This window comes from Gallinula chloropus, assembly GCF_964237585.1.
Source record: "Gallinula chloropus genome assembly, chromosome: 11".
In the NCBI taxonomy this organism is placed as follows: Eukaryota; Metazoa; Chordata; class Aves; order Gruiformes; family Rallidae; genus Gallinula; species Gallinula chloropus.
In genome coordinates this window covers 6,553,855-6,576,456 of record NC_140096.1, presented here as the reverse complement: position 1 = coordinate 6,576,456, position 22,602 = coordinate 6,553,855, and the positions used below count along the sequence as shown (strand labels likewise).

Genomic DNA, 22,602 nt, shown 5'->3' with positions numbered 1-22,602 from the left:
GTCTTTGCTTAAGATCTTAAGGTATAATATCTAGCCACAGGTCCCCTGAAAAAGCAAAGTTCAACTTATTTACAATGTGCCTTGCAAAACCCTCTACAGTGCTGCAGGTTCTGGACTTTATGTGGCCGTTAAAAATCACACAATAGGTCAAAAATAATAAAGTGTAACATTTTTACAATTTCAGTGTTGTGTAGGTTTGATTCCTCATTGCACTTCATGTCCTTGAATTTAAACAACAAATTTTGTAATCCTGCAGCCTTTTCTCAGCAGCAGTTGCTCTGCTGCTTAGTTCTTTTAAAAAATGTCCCTTATCATCTTTTTTCTTCGGTAAATTTGGTAAATTTCCTTCTTTGCAAATTCCTGCCTTTATAAAGTAATGTACAGAGAGGAGTAAATATTTAGGACTCAGATCAGGATGCAACAATTATGACAATCTTTAAAATAAATATTTTTATATTCTACCATTGACAATATTCCTCACATTAACATGTTCATCCTCAAAGTAATGACAGAGACCGTATGCAAATGCAGTATGAAAAATATATTAACATTGCTTAAAGCTTACCAGCTTCTTTTTATCATTTCTACTGCCTCATTTAAGAAAGCATGGAAGAATTCAGCAATGCAAAGGTATTTTTTAAACTGAAACCTAAAGCTCATGATTTAGCATTTGCCACTAATGTGAACAAACAGTCCTACCTGAATTTCCATAAGCTGTAAGTCAGACATTCAACCAAAACCTGTAAACATTGGTTCAAACAATTCTTTTGCCACCAGTTCTCCCTTAACAATGCATACCAACCTGCCTCATTCTTTTCAGATTAGGCCTTTTCTCTCCTCTGTCTGGGCCCTGAAGGTTATGTTATGCATAAGTGTGTATAAACCACAGTTATTTGCATATTACACAAATACACAGTCAATTTCCTCTGCCAGTCTACCACACATGTTCGATATTTCTATTTTATATTGATTTTTAATACAGATTTGTTCAACTCCAGATTTTGTAGCCATCTGCTTATCTTAACCAATTTATTCTAGTATATGTACTCATTTATTTTACACATAGACACCACATCAACAAATACTCTGCTTTTGGCCACTGCCCTCTGCCATAGCTGCCATCTTCTGCTCACTGGAGTGCTGGTCTTGCAGCACCAGAGACTGCAGAGGATGATGAGGGTCCCTCAGTGGGTTCTGTAAGTCCCCTACTCTTCACAGGAGGGACAGGGGAAAGCAGGGTAAGCTCCACTCTCCTGTCACTGATGCCTGCCAAACTCTATATAGCCCAGACGCTCAGTGCAGTCATACAGAAATGGTTTACACTTCTCCACAGCCACCGCTCTCTGGGGTTCCAAGCCAGCACTGGGTTACTGGGTGCAAGCATCTCACTGCCCACCCTGTGACAACAGTCTATGCTCTGCAGATAGAATCCTGTTTTTTTCTCACAGATGTGAGGACTAAAGATAAAAGTAAGCCCATGAGAAGTTTTAGAGCTTTGGACAAAGATCAGATGACTAATCTGCCCAACAATTTGTTTTAGACCATCTTTCTGTAGTAAGCACTTTTTTGGTGGGTCAACCTACTTCCCTCCTAGTATTCCAGATCTCCTGATGTAAATCCCAGTCTGGTGTTTGATCTTGTTAATCAGGAATTTTTGGAACAATAGAACTGCACTTGTATTTTTAGCATGTTATGTCTTTTTCATCTGTGAGACTTTTATTTAAGTTACTTCCCTTTCCCACTGGCATTATTCCATTATTATTATTATCATTATCATATTCTTATTAAAGTATGAGATGACATTAGGACTTCTGCCTTCATAAAACAGGCCAAAGAGATAGGACACCAGACATAAAATGAAAAATTAAATTAGTATCTTACAGGTAGCATTTGTAATGACTGGAACGCAACTTCTGAACAATTTAGCAGTTTAATAAACTATTCCTCATGAACAAAGGCCCTCCATTCCCAGTGTACACAACAGACACTGAAAGCACACAGCACTAGGACAAGGTGTAATTTTGAACTCTGTAGCGACCACCTCCAAGAAGAGCACGAGAGAACACGCAAGTAGAAAGGAGAAGGGAAGAGCCAGGCAGCAGAGGCGCTGTGTATCCCGGATGGTCCTAACTGCTCAGCTCATCAACTGCCTAACCTATCTCCTGCTAAGCCCACATGGTGTTTCAGTTGATAACGCAACTTCTCAGGCAGCACCACTGTGTTTCAGAACAAGTTGTACTTGGCCGCCTGCCACGGTGCTGAGTGATCCTTCTCCCGCGGGATTCCAGAGCTTCCACAAACACAACAGGTCACTTTCCACTAATGTGACATAAAAGAGATTGAAAATGTCAGTGTTGACATTGGCTGCCTGCAGAAATCAGTATGCAGAACCCAGCTCTGCTTACAATGCTGAAGTTAAAGGCAAATCATGCAAGTCCCTCTTCCTGCGCTGAGCTTTACCTCTCCCACGCACGGACAGGCTGCCACACTGAACAGCTGGCTGGAGGATGGAGAGAATGGCCACAAAGTGATGAACTCAAGTCATTTGTAATGAGCACACATCTAGCTTTAGGATGATGATGGCTGAGTACCAAATGTGGGGATAACCCAACTCTGGCTGCAGTACTGGACAGCACACACGAATATCCAGCAACGTGCACTTGGCTGCTTATCAATGAAACAACTTTTGTAACATTTTGTACATCAGAAGGATTTCCTTGTTCTGTAAAAAACCCAAACAAATCTAAGGTAAAGTTTTGGCTGTAAATTAATACTACATATGATTTGTCTTGTAGCTTCTTGGAAACATCTTAATCTTAACCATTTAGCTTAGTAATGAATTTAAAGATACTTCAGCAAATGTTGGAGAAACACCTTTTTCTTTTCAGACCAATTTCAATGTTGCTTTCAGATCACACAAGCAAAACCAATGCTTGAAGTCTGAATATTAACTACAAATGAGTATAATGTCACACAAAGAAACTGATGACCTGCAAAAGTTTTTAATGTCACAAAATGTGATCACAGAACTAGAAAATGGAGGATGAAAACATAAAATGCCTTGGAAAGTAATTAATCAATGCTACTATTGCTATGTCCTATATTACGCTTCAGAAGAGGGTATGTCAAACATTCAGGAACTATTAATTTAGTTTACAGCTATCCAGATTTCTCTCCCCAAGATGTATCATGTTCATACAAAGGGGAGTAAATGCTTAAAAAAAAGGAAGAGTACTAGATCAATTCACAGGATTGCAGGTACAAACCACAGCATGCAGGAAAGAACAGAAATTTTAAATGAGGATAGCTTTGCTTCCTAAACAGACTTCTGAAACAGCAAAAGCCCCAGTAGGCCATTCAGTGAAGGATACCACTAGATGAATGCCAACAATATTTTAATTATGCACCACCTTCTATATCCCATTATTTTTACATTAATGAGTAAATGAACTGTGAAAAGACATTGGAAAATGCAGGAGAAAGAACATACATTGGTTAGCCAGTCAGGTTGTTGGATATTACAACATTTAATTGCTGTTGTGCTTCTGTAGTCTAGTTGTACAGCACCATCAGAGGCTGGTTTGCCACTGACTGCTTCTATCATCCATTTATTTGTACCCACTTGTGTCAGTTCTGGGGCTGGCTGCTTACCAATTTCCCTATCGCCATGGATGTTCTCATCTATTTTCATACATTTTCTGAAGCCCTAAGGCAACTGAATATTAAAATAAAATTAGAGGGTTTTTTGAATCCTTGCAGCAAATTTAGGCATTTACTTCGTCAAAATTGCTCCTGTTGTGGAATTCCAGAGCAATCAGTATGTAATCGCTATCATTTTTATTTTGGAAACAGCAGTAGAAACAGCTATGTTTTATGGAATGTTGGTTTTAAGAATCTTGCAGCTTTCTTTTGATCTCAAATATCTTTTAATAAAGGTATTATTAATTTCCATTATTTCAATATTATATTATATACTCAATTCATTGAGACTCTTCCCATAGTAGTACAAATAAAGAAGACACATTCTCTTCCTGTGCAGGCAATTCCTCATTCTGTTTCTGTGAAAAGGTGGTCTAGCAAGCTGATTCAATCCACAACTAAAAATCATATTTACGTTTATGTTTGTTCTTAAATCACAGTTACAGTAAAGCTAAAATTTTACTCTCAGTCACCTCTCTGTTGCTGAACTTTTGAATCTCCTAGTACATTAGCCTGAACTAATATGTTTCATAAACACAAAACATTAAAAGTTAAGAAGTCCTCTCATTTATGATACTTCATTAATATGGTTCAACAGCTGGAGCCAGTTTTCTCTTGTGGATCTAAGGATGGAAGATCTGAGTAGTACTTTTCAAAATTCTAGTCTAATTCCCCCCAGTCCAAGAAGCTGAAGTCTCAGAGAGGCCTTGTCTTTCATAAATATGTGAAACCAGAAAACAGAATAAATAATCAGGTGGCTGCACTGAGCTATGTACTCTTACAGCTAAAAATCCCCTGTGAAAACTGATCATTGAGTCTTCCTCCATACTTTAACCACTTATTGACCCTAGAGAGGATCTTCCCTCTTAACCTCTGGCAGTTTAACTTCTACAGAAGCCTCTGATACCGACCATTATTTTAATTGGCTTTTACAAATAAGACTATATTAATTGGGGTTTTTTTCTGATTCACCTACTCAGTGACTTCTTTAAACAGTACAATAGATTTGGGAGAAAAGTTGACTTGACTTTTCCTGATACATAACATTTATTACTATGTGGAACTAATCCACTCTTTAAGTAGTTTCTGTATATTTGCCTGGTAGTTTTCAACACAGCAGCATCCTTATCCTAAGAGATGGAAACGTTATGCATACTTTCTCTTGCATAACACAAAGAGAGATTTCCAAGACAGCCTTTCATTTAGCCAGAACTATTGCACATCACTTAGCAGCTGGGATTTTGCATGTCAGTACATCGCACATGATTGTTAGGTGGCTGATCAGAGAACTTCCAAAATGCCACATTAATTTATAAAAACCAATTCCAGCTACTGGAGTAGTTCAGGGTAAGTGAATTCAACAAAAGAAATCTTACAAAAAGCTTAGCATGAACATGTGGATGTTAATTAGAATATGTCTATGCTTTATTATCCTATTTTGTTCAGTTACAAGGCATGTAGTTTACTAAAACCAGACTGTGGTAAAAGGATAGGGTATCTCTGACCTGCAGGCTGAAATATATCATGGAAATACTCAAACCTGTCCTGTAGGGCTCGTTCAGGTGCCAAAAGCAGTCTAGCTGGGGTGTGAGGGAATTCAGTTAGGCAATTTACCAAATAGAACCCTACCCTTGTTTAAGATGACTCAGGTTATCCATTATAACTCAGGAACACTGGGCAGTTTACAATGGAACTATTGTGGGTTTTTTAATCTAATAACAACATATCAATACTTAATTAAGATTTTTCTAAAACCAGAGATTTGCCCAGAGTACAATGTAGAGCACTGCAGAAATACCTGCCACTACCTACACTATACTTACAGGTTACAGGGAGTGTGTACACAGCATGACGCTGGGCAAAGCAGCTGTACAGCTGTTTTGCAAAGGCTGTTGACCTAGCAAGCCTGAGCAGAGTGCTCTGTTAATGTAACACTTTCAGGACCTGGGCTATCTCTGCACTGCACAGCACCATGTAAACATCCTTGAGAACCCCTGTTTACTCGCAGATCAGGCATAGCAAGCAAAACAACCACGTTACCTTCTCAAGTCACCTTTCTAATAGAACCTAAAGTCCATCAGAGGAAGTATTTCTGTAGGTAAGGAGGCAGACCAAGGCCTTATATCCACCCAGTGTTAGGCTTCTCCACTGAGACCACCATCTGCTTTTTTAAGAAAAGCTAAGCTGTCATGTGTACCAACTGAGGGACAGTCTATGTCACAGTTAGCCTTAGTTATTATTAGCTTGTGCCAAAAAATGTTAGTGTCCCTGCCTGTCAGATCCTGCCCCCATATTGCAAATCTCTTTTGTGGCATGGAGTAGCCAAAAAACATGACATGCTACCTCTAGATTCTTACTATAGAAATTAAACTGTTGGCTTGTGTCTTATAACTCCAGTACTTGCAGAGTAGGTGGTCTTGCTCAATCTCTGCTGCTGCATCAGCACAGAATCTTCTGGCCATCAAGCCCGTGGAACCCAAGGCTAGCCTTACTTGACAAGCACTTATTTATTTTTTTGACCATGTATCACAGTTGCAAAAAAAAAAAGCTTCTAATTCCGCACTCTGTTATCTGTTCCCCATTCCTCTCCCCTAACACATCTTTTCAAGGTTAATATCACTCCGTGATTATATGCAGAGAATTGCACACAGAGAGACCAAGAGTATAAACAGGAGACAAAGTACATAGTCAGCAAAACAGTATTTTAAAAGAAGCTTTGCTTCATTTCTAGAGTGATCTGGTGCTTTTTCTTCTTAACTGCAGCTCATTATTTGTAGAAGGATTTGCTTATTGGACAGAATCATCAGTAACAGCTCAAAGCACAAATTACTCTCAAGTTGGGAAAGATAACTGAAGGGAGCATTACACCTTGCCATAAAAACACCCAAAAATGTACCTTGTGATCTGAGATTACGGACTTGATGGTGATCAAATATAGATACAGGACTGAGTACAAGGTATGTTTTTCCCAAAAATCATATTTCTAGAGTAAAAGTGAAAAGAATCACAGACCCACTGCCTCATCTAGCCCCTGGAGAACATTCCAATTTTTCTTGTAACAACTAGGAATGAGGCATTGAGCAATTTAATTGTTAATTTACCTGTGGTATGATGCTAACAAACAGAAGGCTCTTAGTGCTTCTGTTCCTTAAATCCCAGACTTGTAAGATGGTCTCAGGTTTTTTCCATTCTCTCAAGCCCAACTCACAGAATGTTATCCCTGAATCAGTAGTATCCCTTTATTGACAAAAGCAAAGCAAATGGCATTTCTGTCAGCTAAGAATCTACATCAGACCTGCACTTAGACTTCTGCAAGCATTCATGTGTGTATTCTATTCAACAAGAACTCCTACAGAGGTTTGTCTTTCAGAAAAATGGAAAAGATTTTCTGTTGGCTCTTGCCTGGTTTTGGCAACAAATAAAAATATGGTGCATTCCTCTAGGAAATATTTATATGAATCATCCAATTTAAGAAAAGGTGTATTAGAAGAGAATGAATCATTGTTTGCTCTATGCTCTACTCCAGCACACTATAGGTACAAGTATTTCATCCAGATGTGTAGTATTTTCACTATCTTAAGTATTTTAGCCATAGACATTTTCCTTCTGGAATTTACTACTCTCTTACTTTGTGAAGAGATACAGCTGATGGGCTGTTGGAGAAGTAACTGGTGATAAAAATGCATTTAAAGATATTTGGAGGGGTCGATCCTATCAGCAAGTCTGAGCTGAGCATAACATCTCTGTAAATTAAGTTCACTGTGTAAGGTGTAAGTGCCATGTTCTCTAGAACATCCACAGCAGATGAGATGGGATGTCCCTAACAGGACACATGCATAACTTCTCAAAATTAGGGTTTGCCATATTTGCATAGCATCTAAAAGGAAATGAGAAAACAAGATTCTTTATCTGTTTAGTTTAATTATTTCTATTTATCTTATTTTAGTTTACAGTTTAGTTTCTATTTATTTTAAACACTGTATTACACTATCTTTCCAGAAAGCACCTAAGTCATCAGGAACAATATCAGATTGCAAATATATTTGTCATACTATTCCCCAAAAAAATCATGAAAAACACCGTTCTGTTTTTTCAAATCTTCAGATTTATGATTAATAATATTGCTAATTAATTAATGACACTTAAATCTTACTGGTACACACAAACAAACTAGTTTGCAGACTTCTTTCGGCTCTCCTATTAAGAAGTGTAACACTGGTTGATAAACATGTGGTTAATTTCCAGAGATAACGGCTTGACCAGAACACAGATGTTCTGACTCTTGGATAATTAAAAAGATGAAATTCCTCTGAGGTGAGTGCTTTTTAGACCTAGAAACCCTGGGATGGCAGAAGGTCTCTTGGATGCAATAATAATAAGGCATTTGCTCTGGCAATGATTGAAAAAGTCTTTTCATTTTCCCACTGCTATCTACAAAAGAGTAAAAATATAACAACTCCAGAAGTGTTAAATTATACTCTGTATTACACACATAGTCCTTTGATTTACTCACATCAATAGGAAATACAGAAGATAATACAGCAAACACTGTGTGGAGGATGTAAACAGTATTATCTTTAAAGCAATATTAATGACCTCCTCTTTCAGGAATCTGCCTTGATTTCCTATGAAGGGAATGCCAGTTCAAGATACAGAAATATGATGAAACAGTAAAGGTTATGTTTCTCAACTAAGGAGGAACAGGAATGTTCTGGATGAAGATAAAGGGGTTTTGACTTAATGAAGAGGAGCAAAATAAACAGGAATAGAGGAAAAGATTTTATCTTGAAAATTTCTGCATAATTTTTATTTTCCAAAGTTTCAGAAATTTGCTTTCACTTTTATCTTCAGCAAACTCAATGTTACTTGAAAATATTTGTGTCCCAAATTTGTCTTTTGTTTAAAAGACGAGGTTGATAGCTCCATCTGTAACAGAGCTAATCAACAGAGATTAAGTCCTCTGGGTTTCAGAGAAGTTTTGGAAAAACAAGAAAAATAAAATTCAATCTATTAAAAGCAAGAACAATTTCTGGACTACAACGTGGTTCTGAGATGATGTATCAACAACGGTGAATTTTACATAATGTTCTAATTCTCAGGCTTGTGGCAAATTTTATTTCTGAAAGAATGCCATTTCAAAAGTGCAATGACTATACTCCCCATGAAAATGTCTGCCTGCATTAACTCGTGTACTATCAGACTTCATGCAGGTTTTTGATTGATTATGTTCAAATGCCATCAAATTTTCTTTAGCCTTACCATTAATAGACCTTGTCATTTTATTTTTATCTTCTCATCTCAGCTTTCTACAATTCATAATTTTCAATTCATTTGAAGTGTTATTTCTGGACTTTAGGTTTGTTTTGTAGATGGTACAATGAATGTTTACTTAATTTTTTAAATTTTTCTTTCATAAATTACCCTCTTCAGTTTTTTTACAAGTAAAAAATTTGGGAGCAACAAAGAAATAAGGCAGAGACTCTAATGACCAAATCCTCCTACTGACTTATTCTGAAAACAAAAGAAGAGGTATTAAGCAATTAGTAATAATAACTTAAGTATACTTGCATCAATTAAAAATTATATTGCACTGTCAAACTTTGCACATTTTCTGTTGTTCTCATGAGGATACTGATGTAAATTCAAGGCAAAAAGCATTCCTAAATATAATGCCACAGACCGTGGATCCAAATTTAAGTCTAACCACTGAATGAATCTGGATCCAGTTCTAAGAGTAGAATGTTTCCTTAACACCACAGAAGGCAGGACTTCAGAACTGACTCAGCTGCAATGATGAAACCTATTAAACCATTGACATCCTTTCTCGTAATACGGTGTTTTTCTTACGCGTCTCACATTCAAGTACAGACGGGACCCAGCTCTGCTTAGTTTCTGAGATGTTACATGATCCTACCTCAAGCACAAAAGCATTTAAACTTACATGATTATTAGCTGTCTTAATGTTAAAGTGATTAAGGTGTTACCTCTTGGCTCAAAGAACAGGACACTGGGCATTGCTCATTGCTGGAGTTTTGTTCTATATATTTATTTTTTTCATTCTTGCAGCAATTTCAACCTATATGAGACACTAAGGGAGATACGATTTCTATAAAAATATTTTTCAATACCTAAATATATATGTGTTATTATAGAGTAGTAGTGTATGGTAATAAACCAAATTATTACCTCAAGCCCTGTAATATACTCTATGCTACTGCTGATAATCTGATGAGTAAATCTATTAATTTAGATACCCATAATTTATGTTTATAAGCTCCATATTAAGTTTCTTTTCTGTTCTGGAATACTTGTTCTCCAGTGAAGATGCCTTGCTTGTGGAGATCAGGCATTACTGAACAGACATGCTGGTAGACCTGGACTCACATTTCTTGTGTGATATACTGTGGTAAACCAACCCTGGACAAAAAAGTGGACAGGCTAACAAACTTTGCTGAATGGTTGGACTTCTTAGTCTGGTATCACACTGAAATACCTGTAAGGCTTTTGGGTACCACATAGGGTTTCTTAGCTTTGCGATGGCACAGAATTAATGCATCTGACTCAGAGCTAGAACATGGCCAGCTATCTTGAACTAGAGGCATAAAACATGGGTCTATCTGCACAGACATGCCCAGACCGACCTGGTAAAGATTTCCAAATGGTTATAACATATTTTATGAGCCTGAAATAAATATATAGGGCCAAATACTACTCTTACTTAACAGAGCAAATCAGGAGTAACTTCAGGTCTGTTTCTCCACATCTGTGTTAGTGCCACCAAAAGACAGATCTGCTCCTCTAACTTGGAGGTGGCAGAAGCAACCACTCATCCATTTCAGAAGAGATTCTGCCTCAACTTGCAATAATATTTACCTTAAGAGAGCAGCAGAGTGGCATACATTTTTAACACATTTTTTTATTTTGCCAAATAAAGTTGGATTAATGTTATTTATTCATTTAATTATTTATTTGCTCTTAGAATGTGTAGGACCAATTAAAGGTGGCGACAATATGGCAAGAATAGGCAAAGTATTCAAGATCTTCCTTTGCTCTCCCCTCCACATTCCAGTTTTATTCTGTCTGCTCTAATCTTGCTATTAGACAAATGATTGCTCCTACTCTTACATGTGGCATACTTAATGGGTAAGACAATATTTTGGCCTTCCTTCTTTCATTCTTTCTTTCCTCATTTTCACTTAACTTCTTTGATAGTCTTCTAGAGATTTTAAACTCTCCTGCATGTCATCGACACTTTGATGTTAAACAGCATTACCAAGGTCGTTCTGACAGAAGGACCGGAAGTGATGTTTGTTTTGAAACCAGGTGCTGCGTTTCAACCTGTTCCTTTCTGTGCTCCATCTAGGCACTTGGACTTGTCATGATGACTCAGAGTGAAGTTGCAAAGCCTCAGTTCTACAAAGAGATTACTCACTTTGGGTTTTGTTGCACTGAGCTGCTCTGAGTCGGCTTCAGATTGTTGGATGTAAGAGTACCTGAGCACATCTTCAAATGGTGCAGGTAACTTCAGTGCAAGTTTCTGAAAGCAGAGTGGACATTGTGTATCTGAGCAAATAACTGAGTCGGCCTACCCTCTCTAATAGCCCCAAGAAAGAACTGAGTTCTAGAAGGAAAGAAGGCATCTAAGTATGTAAATAAGAATAAACATAGCGGTATTACCTGTTGCATTTGTTCATTCTTTAAACTTATTTATGTCACTTACATGCCTACCCTTGATTTTCTTCTGTAACTACCCTGTCTAAATGACAAACAAAAATAGCAATGAATTCTACAAACTCTATAAATTCTAAACACCGTTTCATTACATCATACAATGCTTTTATGTTGGAGGAATTAGCATCCAATGCCAGATTCACTTTGCAAGATTCAAAAATAACTGAGATTTGGAACATGAACACTTCAGAATCTGATTTAAGAAGCAACAGCAGAAAGTTAGACAAGATTTTGATATCTTCAGAACACTATTCCTTTACACACTGTCTGGAAAGAAATACATTGCTATGAAATGGAGTGATACAAATGCATACCTTCTGCATTTTATGTTCAGGAGTTTTAGGATAGAAACTGAAATATTAAAAAAAAAAAGTAGTATTTAAAAAAAATATCAAATGCTTTTATGTAAAGAGCCAGGTAAGCATATTCTAACCTACTGTGAAATACGGAGACCCCCTGCCCCCATATTATTATTTGTTCTTCATATTGTGGTAAAGGTCATTATGCTGCATATTGTACAAATACACAGAAATAACACCTAACTGCCAACAGTACCCAGTAACAGAATATTCTATTACTGGAAGCACAGTCGTAAAGGAAGCCCAGACAGGCATTAAATGATTGATTTTGCACCAATACAGCATATTTACACACACTCTTTCCTCTCCCCTCCTCTCACTCACATAAGGTATATGAGAAAATTATTCTCTGAGATGCACCAGGAAGTGTTGAGTTAATCTGTACTGATGTATTAAAAAGAAGTACAATATGAAACAAACCCTATAAATGATGTCACAGTTACCTAAAATGCACCACAGATAACACCTCTTCTCAGAACGCCATCAAACTGCAAATCGTACCATGGAATCAGACTAACACTGTTCAGTGGCCACATGGCATGCCAGTCACAGAGACAGCCTAGAGCATGTTTATCAATTTTACCTTTTATACTGCAAGGCAGTATCTGTTAGAAAACTGTTAAGACTCCTAAAAACCACAGGCACATTATAATTTTTATAGTAATGACCATTTATTACTCAGTCTATTCCACATTTTTGTAAAGGGATGGGAAGCAAAGCTTGGCAAGCTTAAAAGTTTAACAAGAATAACAGAACAGCCCTGACAATTGAATAGCAGAAGACAGCAAATACTCAGTGCCAATCTCTTGTTTCAATTTATTGCAAGATTTTTTTCCCCTGGCTTTATTATAAACTATTTTATTTGGTGAAAACTACTTTCAAATCCGTGAAGGCTTTTTATGAAGAACAAACCTAGGTGTAAGGATCACACAGAATGGAATTCCAAGCTACATACTTAAAATGAAATGCACAATTGATATTTGTGTTGGTGAGCAGCTACTTACCCAAGAAGTCCTACAGGCTAAACTGAACAAATTGATATTTCCTCATGCATTTCCTCCTGTACTGATAGGAGCATAATTTGTCTCTTAAGTACACGGTTCAGGTGATCTTTTTCTGAAAATTTCACTTTAAAAGTATAGATGTCTAGCACTGAAGTGACCAATTTCAACATACGCTATCCCATCTAACCTAAGATTTTCCTCTAGGAAAGAAAATAAATACTATTGACTGTCAGGCTTCACACAGAATCACTGTTGCTACTAAATTAGGAATTCTAAAAGCCTGATTCCTAGTAAGTTACAAGAATCATTAACCTCTTTAACCATTAAGAACAATGGACCTTTGCATTACTATCTGATCTAACACTAACAAATGAATAGTTTAATCTAAATTATTTACAGGTAAATTACATGTAATATCCGCTGACTGAAGTTGGTAAAAGTCACCGCAGATCTTAATTAGCTGATTAATTGCTTATGCAGTTCTTAAATTCTTAATTTTAGACACAGGAATTATTTATTTTTGTTGGTTTGCATTTGAATACAACTCATTTTTTGAAAACTCAGATTTGCTTAATCATATTTTACTTGGTGATTATTAGTCTTCCCAAATCTGCCTGGAACCAATGGTACTTTGCAAGCCATGTAGGTTTTTCTCATATGTTTCTAACTGGACAGATTTCCTTCCTCTAGGATGAAAAGTGAGTGCCCAAGGAACAAGCAATAGTTTCAGACCTGGCAAGTGAGTAGCGTCCCACCTACCTACAGAAGAGCAGCAAAACATACTTAATACACTCAGCAGGCATCTGATGGTCACCAAGTTCTGAAAGGGAGATGTAAGGCACTTTTGTATTCTATCCTCATCAGACCATCCTTCCTAAAAGGGCACTATTTTAATTAGCAAACCTCAAGCAGACGTTACTTCCTTCCATGAACAAGTGGAGAAGTTGGGGGAAATTGGGTCCGAAATACATATAACTGTCATTTTGCTCCATTCTGTGTCAGCAAGGACAGCTGACTGGATATGAGAGGGAATGTGTTTCATCTGGCAAAGGGCTGATAGCATACTCCCCACTTGTGCAATGCTACAGCTCAGGGGAAATATGATTCAGAGGACGGTCTATGAGTCATAATTTCTTTCTGAGCTCCTTCTGAACCAGTAAGGCTACATTTTGTCCCATACTTGGAATTATAAGCAAAGATTCTGCCTTACCTTCCAGTTTGAAATGTGCCAAGGTGTTCAAATGCACTAACGTTTCAAGGGGCACCAACACACATCATATTCTACTGAGCATTACTCCACTTTGCAATAGTAAGACAAGACTAATACATTTCATATTAAAAAGCAACCACTCACTGCTAATGACATTAAACAGTGAACCAGCACTGTTAGTATTTGTGTTTTCCAAAATGTATTGTCCTGCTATGACATTTAACATAAGTAGATATCTAGAAGGCCACCTATACGCAAGAGTCAGGGGAGCGCTGCGAGCAGAGTATGGTGAGGCAGTATGCACAGGAACGGCACTGGGACTCCACCAGCTCAAGATGTGAGTCCCACTGGATGTCATTACCCTCCCAGAAAGAGCTGAGATACGCTGTAGTACCCACATAGCAGAAAGCTGTGTCCTCTGCACTCACCAGAACAGATGTGGCAACCCTAAGAGAGTTCCCACAAACCTACAATGCAGGTCTCGGGCTGCAGGGCTTGGACCATCTCCTTCCCTTCTTCTGCACTGACCTGGGTGCCTGCAGAGTTGTTCCTCTCACATATTCTTGCTCCTCTCTTCCAGCTGCTGTTGCACAGCAGTTTTCCTCCTTCTTAGGTATGTTATCTCAGAAAAGCTACCACCATTGCTGATGAGCTCAGCCTTGCCCAGCAGCGGGTCCATCTTGGATCTGGCTGGCACTGGCTCTGTCAGGCATGGGGGAAGCTTCTGGCAGCTTCTCACAGAAGCCACCCCAAAGCACCTATTATCAAAACTTTGCCATGCAAACCCAATACAGTCACATGTCTAGTCTACAGTGAACAGTGTGTTTTGACTTTTCCTAATGGTTATGGAAGGTCTTTTCTCACTGTGCCATGGGCATTCTGAATTCCTCTACATGGTCTGTGTGTGCAGGATGCCCTCCGGATCTCTGGAGATCTTGTCATTATCTAGATCACTGTAGATGACTTGAGCACTGCTAATTCTCTCAAGTATTGGATGCCTTTGTTCACAATTGTTCACTTTCCTTGGTAGTTCACAAGATGTTCCTTGAGCAGATATCTTGCCCTCATACCTGAGAGGAGCCAACTCCAGAGACTGCGAATTACTGCCTCAATTCCAATTCCTCTCTCAATTCCCTGATTTCTAGCAAGTGATCCCAACTGTTGCACTTCCTTGCTTTCCAATTTGTGACTGTTGGCCTGTTATCCCAGCACCCAAGCATCAGTTCACTCATCTGGCTGGTGGCTGTCATCTTTCCATGTCTTGAAGTTCTGATGCGGTGAGGGACCATGTAGTTTCTGATTTCTGCGTGATTTCTCATACTCCTTCCTCCCATTTCTTTGCCAAAGGACCAGCTGCTTTATCAAATTCTTCCCCTTTTTCCTCCTCCCTTCACTGACCTTGGTGTCTGCATAGTTGTTTCACATACAAAAATCCTTGAAATCCAGTACTATCCTGAAATTTAACAGAAGCTTCTACATTTAGGTGACCTCATAAAAACAACTTTGACCAAACTGAGATATTCAACCTACATGATAGTTCATGGATAAACTAAAGATAATCCATTCAACAAATGGAATGGTTGCTACTCTGACAAGAGACATTAGAGAGCAAAGGCTTCAGCCTGTCCACAGCAAAGTTTTTTTTCAATAGATTACAGGAAAGACACAACAACAATTGGGTTTATCTTGTTTACTCCATAATTCTCCCTTTGAGGCTACCTGCTAACCTGAAATGTTCTCTTGTTATGTTCCTCATCAGGCAGTGCAGTACAACATGAAAAAATACAAACCTGAGGACACCGAGTCCATACCACCTGGATTTACAGGGTTTTACTTTACACTAACTTTAATTTGATGCCACAGACTGGCTGCTCATTAGCATCTGGAGTGCATTACAGTGTGCCCGTGTTAGTGAGGGATACGGAACAGTAAAGCAGATCTGGAGGGCAAAGAGTCGGTGTTGAAAACACACTCTGTGTGCATTTTGCAGTAGTCCTAGGCTGCTTCAATGAACAGATAATCCATCATAATGTTGTTGTACCACAGTTTCTGGTTTAACTTAACAAAACCTGATTCTACTCCACGGTTTTCTCTCAGAAAGTAGAAGAAATCTAAATAAAGAGCTAGTCAATTAACAACTGCACATTCCATGTTGTTTTCATAATTCACTTGTTCATAAACATTTCAAATATATGCCCTTAAAAAGAATTATACTTCAGACATAATTAGTAGATACAACAGGTATTATTTTCAGAAAAATATTTTCTTGACCACGATTAGATTAAAAATTCAATATACCTTGCAGTACAGAGGAGAGATTTCTTTCTTTCTTACACCAAAAAGAAATTACAATTTCTGTCATTCAGATGAAACAAGAAAAATTAGGAGCTAAATGAAAATGACACTACATAAAATTGTGTAAGGAACAGTCAGTTCATTAAGTGTGGCTATGCATTAGACAAGCAGATGCACACTCATTCCCTGAGACAGATACTCCTAGAGAAATTCAGCTTAAAAACAATCTGGCCTCAACTGGTATGCACGTGTTGAAACTTTAAGGCTGAAGCTGTCATCAGAAAAAACAAGTACATCAAATGCACAAATGCCCTTTGCAGCCTTCTAGTTGCTGCCTTTACTGCTACTGAAACCTCCATCAGGAAGGGAAGACACAAACTACTTGCAACTTCCCAAGTCAAAAAATGAAACTGAAAGGCAAATAAATTATCTTTTTTTACTTAAGGCACTTATACAAGCAAGGATGGAGATATTAATTGGAGAAGCTGTATCATCTAGCACAAAGCCGAAATTTCTCATTTATAAACTGTCTAGAGAACATTTTCTTTAACTTCCACTACAAAGTTTTTAAAATCAAAGAATTAAAGACACAATGGTTAATCAATATATAACACCTTTTCGGTAGATAGGAAGCAAAGAAGGTAACAGGAAAGGTTCATTTGCACATAATTTGGGGAAAAAATATTTTCCGTTATGAAAATAGTCCTGTCTGCTCACGAGCATTAATACTTGAAAACTGACACTAATTATACCATTTTTCTTTCCAGTTATATAAATGGGTAGTTTTAATTTCTCTTCTATCCTGCTATTCTCCAAAGACAAGTTAGCGAATCAAAGTCTGGCTGCTTCAGCAATTTCTGTATCTTACTGACCTGGACAGTCGGGCAAAAACTGTGCATCACAAAAGGACACATTTGTTTCTTTCACTAAAGCAGTTGCATAGTATTCCACATAATCCCAAAGATATCTTCACTACATAACCCAAATAGCAGCTATCCGTATAAAGGAAAACAAATAGGCAGAATAATCTGACTATTCATTCCTGATCCAGTGAGAAAATGTTTTGCAAATTTGAGCATATGCCTTTGAAAAACAGCTTTCTGTGGTTCTTTTCACTGCATGGTGACACTATCCCCAATTATACAGAACAGTAAAGAAACCAAGCGTCTGAGTATTTGCTGTAGACAATTATGCAATAGGATTAGATAGATGGTGAAAGGAGTGTAATGGAACAAGTAAACAACCAGATCTTCATTATCAGAGAGGTGCTGAGCACCCGCAGCTCCCTCTAAATTAGTCTGGGCAACTCATTAATATGTCTGCCTTTAATCTTCATGCCTAAAAGTCTTACATTCACAACTATACATTTTCATAAATGAGCATCATAATAAACGCTGGGAAGGTTCTGGTACCTTCCACACAGCAAGGGAGATCTGGACAAGAAGAAGAAGAGTTCATACAGCTCATGCCTGGAAAATCCACATTTAGGGGACTCTTGACAGCAGATTCTATGGATTTACAGGGATAAAGGAAGCCTTCAGGTTGGCTTTCAGAGTGACTTTTATATAACCCTTGATACCATAATACGCGAGATTCTCAGTCATTAACAGATTTTTATCTCTTTTGAGGAAGGGAGGAATTACTATTTCAATTTAATGACCAAGGACTGAAGAACACATAGATTGAGTGATTTGACCAAAGACAAATGGCAAACCGGCCACACACCGAAGTGACAGCTTAGAATTCCTGATCCATGCCTTAAACAGGAGGCGTTTTTATCCTCTATGTCTTGGTTAAGAAATGTCACAACCATTTCATTTTCTCATTCCACTGATGTACCATGATTGGAGAAGTTCTCCTGTTTGCAGAATAACTTAGCTATAGCTGATTCATTTAAAACTCCTGTTTGATTTGATTTTGTGAGCTAACTTTGCCTCCAGTAAAAAACCACAGTAACTCCATCCTGAAAACAGAACTGCTAGGAAGTTAATGAGAGCACACTACTCTGGAGATGTAAAAATAAAATAAGACTTCTAGGGGAAGAGTTTGGGCCATAAATACACATTATGAAGAATTACATCACTTTATTTTGCAAACTACGTTAAAACATTTAATAAAGCATTAGAAATGTACTCAAACCTCTAATTTGTGAAGCAGTGTAACACATAAAGTTAAAAACTATGAAGCTTACCTTTCATTCAACATCTTTTGGTCGCTAAATACTTCTGGGATATTTTTACTCTACATTTCTACAGAGAGGTAATCTAGGCTTCTTTTCTATTTATGAACATGCCATGTGTAAGACTGAGCTAGGAGGGTGTTTCACTACTCAACAAAACTGATTTCTTGTCTTTTATCATGTAATTACTCCTGTGGATGCAACTGAGAAGGGACACAATATAGGCTGGTGAAACTAGCAGGAACAAGCAACATTTGTCCAAACCTATTTACCTTTCATAACTGAATGAACAATATTGCTCTCTGTGGAATTTCATGGACACCTACAGGAATCCCTTACTTGTGCAATACTTCTGTGGCAGATGACACATATAGCCCTCCATTTGGCTCAACAGTACCACTGCCAATAGCTTAGTCACTTGATACTATAGACAGTATAGCTGCTTGTGGAAACTGTAATGAAAGAAACTTTTTCAAATGTCTGGTCTTTTACAGTGCCTGCCTCATGCAGACACTTAGTAGGGCAGAAAGAGCAAATAAACGAAACACAAAGCAAACATACCTCCAGCTCTATGAACTACAGGTTCTTCAAGTCTGGTGAAGATCAAGAGACGTGAAGAGGGGATCTTGATTTTCCTTCACAGTTGCTGGAAGACAATGCAACCACAGTTAAGGAAGCATTTCATACTCATGCTATGTTGATTTCTGTAAGTACAACTGAAGAATACAAAACTGACTCTATGTAACAGTGGGGCACTTACAGCTTACACTATGGCTATGTGCTAGAACCAGTAGGCCAGGGAAACAGTGAGACAGAAACCAACAAGTGTTTGTGGAAGTTATAATAATTTGTGACATAAAAGGTAGTAAAATTAGATCCTATCCCATATCTAGGCTATTATTTCAGTAATGGAAGGATATTGTATACTAACAGGTATTCTTACATATTTTATATGAGCTACAAAAAAGAAAAAGCATTACTAGAGAACATTAATAACTTTAATAATTTCATCAAAGACTCTACACATTTATTTGAAGAGAGATAAAACAAAATAGTTTTTCTTCCTACTAAGGAAAGTTGAGAAAGGGCATGCAAATTAAAAATTGGATTGCAGTTTGAGGAAGCATTTCCTAACAGTCACATAAAAAAAAAAAAAGAACAATTCCAGTTTTCAGGAAGGCTAAGCACATTTTTTTTTTTTAAAGCCAGAAAGGGCCCACCAGAAAAATCCCATTTCTATTAGCTCTGTTCTTTGCAGGTACCCCTTGGACCTGACAACATGTGACCACCTCCCCAAAATTCTACACGACTGAGTTCTGCAGACATCACTTTCTCAACTCCCCAGCAAAAACACTGCAAGCACAATGCAATAGCAAAAGACTTCAAAAGAGACCAGAAAACACAGATACATTTCTTCTTACATACAGAGACAGCTTATTCATGGTTACTGTCAAGCAAGCCCAGAGGTTGATGACTAAAAAATAACATAAACAAAATAGAAAACCCAAGCCCTTTCTTTCAAATTGTTTCCTTTCTTCCTCCCACACGTATCCTTCAGCAACCAGCTGGGCTAACCATGCAATGAACACAGTTCACCTTGCTCAAGAGTTGTAAGGCTTTAATATATTTAAAACCAATTTAAATCTTCATGTGAAAGTATAGAAAAGAAACCCAAACAATATATGGAAACATGCAAACAAACTCAGCTCCACCCAGCTGACGAATCAGGTAGAAAAGAATGAGAAATAAAAGGAATACATTAAAAAAAAAACCCCACATTTATTTCTACCAGGGCCTACCAACAATGTAATGCAATACTATCGTATAGCTATCACATGGCGTAATCAATGCTACTACAATGTTTAGTGTATTTTTCATACTAAGATGTCTGAATTTCTTTAAAAACTACATTTGATCTCAGTTTCCAAGTGCTCATAATACTTGTTTGGGGAATAATTACATTTCTGTAGTTACAATTTATTCACTGTATTGCCGTAACACTTAGAAGCTGTAATCATGGACAAGAACATATTGTGTTAAATGCTGTAAAAAACACAAAACAAAACAAGACTGCAGTTCAAACACAGGATGAGGAGGCAGTGAACAGACAGAGAATGGAGAAGTACAAAGAAATAATGAGGCATTAACAATCAATATGGCAAGTACAAGATTGGGCATGCCAGCTCCCAAATTGAATTACTGAAGACTCCAAATGGTATCATTTCCCACATTTAAGAGGCAAAGTGAAGGAAAACATAGAGCTGTTTACCAAAAAAATTAACAAGTGGGTGGTGGAAGTTGGGTGTCTGGGATTGGTGAGAATCATCATCTAAATACTGAATCACAGGTGAGGCAGATGAAGAATGACCTTCAAAGGAAATCAAGGTAGCAAAGCTGCTTCTGTTCCCGGCCCTGACAGTTTGCGGCCAGGGTCACAGAACAGCTGTGCTTTGATGGCAATTAAATGCTTCTATTGGGGCACTGGGTGAGCTGGCAAAGGTAAGAATTAATTAAGAGAGGAAGAAAGCAGTATGGTGGTAGGTAAAGGGCTACAAATGGCTCCACGCCCTCCAATGCTCTTAACAGTGGGAAATCTGTATGTCTGGTAGCATCTAGCCCCGTGTTTTAACAGTCCAATTAATCCAATGGAGAATTTTAGGGCACACAAGCGCCCATTCACAATCTGGCAGCAGAACAGCAGGATCATCGTTATTTTGATCTAAAATCGGTGGATTCCGCCAGCAGCCTGCCTGGATACCACAGCCCCAAGATCGCATGCTGGACAGAGCAGCCACAGAAGCGAGGCCGGCGGCTCATCGCGCCCAGCCCGAGCCTGCCTGGCAGCGGGGAACCCCCAGACCCATCGCAACTGGCGAATCACACCGCAGCGGATCAAAAACCAAGAACCCTCCCCAGCGCCTCACAGCGCGTTGCAACTCCAGTAAAAACGCGTCGTCGCGTCACGAGAGGCAACGCGAGTTGCTGGGGGGAGGCTTACAGGGTACGTGAGGACGGAGGAGCTGAGGCAGAAACCGCGCTGTACGTGTCACGCGTAGGCTCCGCTCACCCCCGCCCGCCACCCCCTCACAGCAGCCGAGCCCGACGCCGCCCAGGGACGGCCGCTTTTGCACCCGGCCCCAACGGTCGCTCGCGCGCTGACGGGTTGTTTACTTCCTCCGCGGCGGGCGCGCACCCGCTCACCCCGCCCTGCGCTCCGCCACCGCCCCGCGCGCCCGGCGTCCCCCGCCAAGCGCCGCGCCGGCCAATCGGGGCCGCCCGTGGCCGCGCGCGGGGAGGGGGGTGAATTGGGCGGGACAGGCTCCTCCGAAAAGGCGCTGGGTGAGGGCAACGTCAGCCCACAGCTCTCATCAGACGGGACTTCGGCGCTGATGGGCCGAGGGGCCTGCCCATCTCCTCAAGCCCCCGCCTTGCCTTTTACTCGCGTTGCCGAATACACATCGCTCCCCGTCCCCGCCTCCGCGGTCTGTGTGTGTGAGGCGCGGATTGGTTGACGCGCCGGCCGCTCAGCCCTCTCCCGCCAGTTACCGACAGCCCCGCCTCTCTCCCCGCTCACCCGTCTCCAGCACAGGAAACACCCCCGCCAGATCGCGGCAAGCCCGGGGCTGCCGCCGCCTCCCATTGGCCCGTCGGGCTGCCCGTCCGCGGGAGCCCCGCCCGCCCCGGACAGCGCGCGACGAAGCCCGCCTCCCCGCCAGCTCTGCCCGCCGACTGGGTGGCTGGAGAAGGGCTGTCGCTCTCCATTCGCTCTCCCCGCCGCCACTCCGTCGAGCCTCTCCGCCGGTTCCCCGCCGCCCCCCTCGCGCCTCGGCGTCGGGGGCTCCGCCTGCCGCGCTCCGGCGCCCCGCCCCCGCCTCCCTCCCGGCGCGCGCCCCCGCCCTCCGCGGGGTCACGTGATGTTTTCGCCGTGGTGCTGCCGAGGCTGCCTGCGTGAGTGCGAGTAGCCGGACGCGGCGCGGCCGGCTGGAGGGCGCGGACGGGGGCGGCGGGTGGGCGCGCACACAGGCACCGCCCGCTCCTCATGCGCGGCCCGTCGCGGGGGACGCTTCCCCGGTGAGGGCGGATTCCCGCTGCCCGCCCCGTACCCCTTCCCCGGTGCTCCGGACC

At 40.0% G+C, this 22,602-nt stretch overlaps 1 long non-coding RNA gene across 1 annotated transcript in view; it reads right to left on the bottom strand.

Moving 5' to 3' along the window:
• The window catches only part of LOC311195811, a 41,766-nt gene extending 20,174 nt beyond the window's left edge, over nucleotides 1–21,592 (bottom strand). Inside the window, exons 1-2 of the long non-coding RNA XR_014617537.1 lie at nucleotides 21,476–21,592; nucleotides 19,039–19,123 (exon numbers count right to left, since the gene is read on the bottom strand). This is a non-coding gene — a long non-coding RNA (uncharacterized lncRNA). The remainder of the gene's footprint in view (nucleotides 1–19,038; nucleotides 19,124–21,475) is intronic.
• Between the last annotated feature and the right edge of the window lie 1,010 nt (nucleotides 21,593–22,602).